This window comes from Spinacia oleracea, chromosome 6, assembly GCF_020520425.1.
Source record: "Spinacia oleracea cultivar Varoflay chromosome 6, BTI_SOV_V1, whole genome shotgun sequence".
In the NCBI taxonomy this organism is placed as follows: Eukaryota; Viridiplantae; Streptophyta; class Magnoliopsida; order Caryophyllales; family Amaranthaceae; genus Spinacia; species Spinacia oleracea.
The window spans coordinates 133,237,284-133,239,912 of record NC_079492.1 but is presented as its reverse complement, the minus strand read 5'-3'; the positions used below and the strand labels follow the sequence as shown (position 1 = coordinate 133,239,912).

Below are 2,629 nucleotides of genomic sequence, written 5' to 3'. Positions count from 1 at the left end.
TTATCTATATTTACTAAGAAATTGATTTTAAGAAACTGAATTTTGCGATACTGGTGGAGCAACTGCAGCCGGCTGTAGCAGGCTCCATGATAGGTGTCAGACTTGGGCTATCAGAGCATATTAAAGATGTTAATTCTGTATTTTTGCTTGAACTTGATGAGGAAGATGCCGACAACATTCATGAAGTGTCTATCAGGGGGAGGGATCTAATGACAGTGATTGGTGATTGTGGAGATGAGTATAGGCGCGCTTAATTAATGCTGAAAATGGGGCTGTTTTTCATGCTTGATCTTTCTGCCTGTTTTTCATATAGTGTAATACGGATTGGGAGTTTTGGACTTCGTTTACTTTACTTGTTTTCTTACAAATATTGCGAAGGGTTGTGGTTCTTAGATGCGGTGATGTTGGGAAGGTGATGACTGCCCGACTGGGGTAGGGACGGAGCAACATGAAGGAGGCGTCGAGAGAACCACTGCAAAGCATCAATGCTCATAAAATTATGATACTCTTATCCAAATGATCTACTACTTAATAATGACGAAAACATATTACTTCATAAATATTATCGAGTATTTTGTACATCATCGATCATAGATAATTGGGCTATGAGTTCACGAATCAGGGGCGATGCTAAGCTTGGGGTTTAAATCATAAAACCATGCATTCAAGCATGAGCTAGGTTATCAAGCATTTCCAAGTTTAAAGTTTTTAAGTTTAATCTACCTTAAATTCAACTTGAGTTTAAAATTAATCAACTCCTTTATGTCAACAATTCATAAATAATTTTTTGATATATATTTTTAGCTTCTAATCATATTGGGAAAATCTTCACTATTAACAAAACAAAATAAAAATTATCCATCAAAGTTGACATATACTACCTCCGTTCCTCAATGATCTTTACGCTTACTATTTGCACGGTAATTAAGGAATTTTTGTGAACATGTGATGGTGGGGTAACAAATGGAAAATGAGTGACTATAAATTGTCCAACAATGTGAGTGGATGGAAATTAATACAATCCCTTTATTTTCTATGTTAATTTCATGGTTTTATATTTGATCTAAATAAGATGGTTTGATTAGTAAATGAATAAATTTAATTAAGAGAAAAATTGTTATTCAAATAGATACATTTTGTGCATTAAATTTGTATAGAAGTACATTCATAAGTACGACTTTTCTCTTTTAAAAATTATTTTAGAGTCATAAGTTGGAGTGATGGATAAAACTTTGCATTAACATACAAGAAGTCATGAGTTCAAGGATGGATGTCAACATTTTTTGTGAGGACATATATAATTAACAATATTGTATACGTGTATGACATGGCGAGAGGATGCCATGTCATTTGCCATGTCACCGCGACACATGGAGAGATGATATGAATTGCCTTGGAGTTTTAATATATATATTTTTGGAAGAACATAGAGAAAGGCTCCCGTAAGAACACTTCTTACGGTGAGAACACTTCCTTACGGTAAGAACACCTTCTTAACCGTTGGATTGTTTCTAATCTAACCACCCAAAATGAATCAATTTTAACAAATCTGGACCTTTAAATATTTTACGGTTGGGATTAAAAACAAAAAATAATATTTTTTTTCAGATTTTTTTTTTCACTATTTCCCACTCTCTCTCTCTCTTCAGTTCCTCTCCCTCTCTCTCTTTCGAACACCATGTTTGTTGCCGCTGTTGCTCGCCGGTCGCCGGTCACCGCTCGCCGCTCACCTATCGCTGGTCGCCTCTCGCCGCTCACGGTTGTGGCGGCGGTTGTTATGTATTTTCAATTCGATCCCCACTCTCCCCTTTTCGAACGCACATCGGGCCACCGCTCGTAGCCACCACCACCATCCAGCTCGCCGCCGCTCTCTGATCTCCGCTCGCCGCCGCTCTCTGATCTCCGTTCGCCTCCGCTCTCTGATCTCCGCTCGCCGACACTCGCTGCTCGCTGCAATTCTAATCGCCGGTGGCAACGCTGTTTCTGGTGGCCGCGAAATCGAACCAGAAATCCAGCAATTTCAATCGGCAATTTCAATTGGTAATTTCAATCCAGAAATTCTCATTTCTCGATTTCTCAATTCAGAAATTACAATCGATTTCAATTGAATTCTGGTGGCCGGGAATCAGATCCGTGAATTAGTTTTGGTGATTTCTCGTGATTCGCAGGTGTAGTTGGTGATTTCTCGTGATTCGCCGGTCTGTGTTGGTGCTGAGCGAGGCAGCGAATCCTAGCTCTTCCGAACCAGCAGTGGTGGCGGCAACGGCGGAGTCTGGAAGCACAATCATGAACTTCTTCCATATACCTGTAAACATCTTTGTTTGCATCATAAATTTATTCAAGCACAATAATGAACCTTTTTTTTATCGATTTTCAGTTTAAAATTAGACATAATTATCAAAATTTATCCACTGTCTTTTTTGTCAATTTCTGAATATTTGCAATAAATTTAAAACATGTTTGAATATATTTTAGAACATTCTTGAATATATTTTAGAACATTCTTGAATAGATTTAGAACATGCTTAAATAAGTTTAAAACATGTTTGAATAAGTTTAGAACTTTGTTCAAAATGTTAAAACATGCTTGAATAAATTTAGAACACGCATGAATAAATTTAGAAATGCT

General features: G+C 37.2%; 1 long non-coding RNA gene across 1 annotated transcript; it reads left to right on the top strand.

Moving 5' to 3' along the window:
- Positions 1 to 1,564: 1,564 nt before the first annotated feature.
- Positions 1,565 to 2,427, top strand: LOC110791667 (uncharacterized). Its single transcript, XR_002534144.2, has 2 exons — positions 1,565 to 2,040; positions 2,169 to 2,427. It is a non-coding gene; the product is annotated as an uncharacterized lncRNA (long non-coding RNA).
- The last annotated feature ends 202 nt before the right edge of the window (positions 2,428 to 2,629 follow it).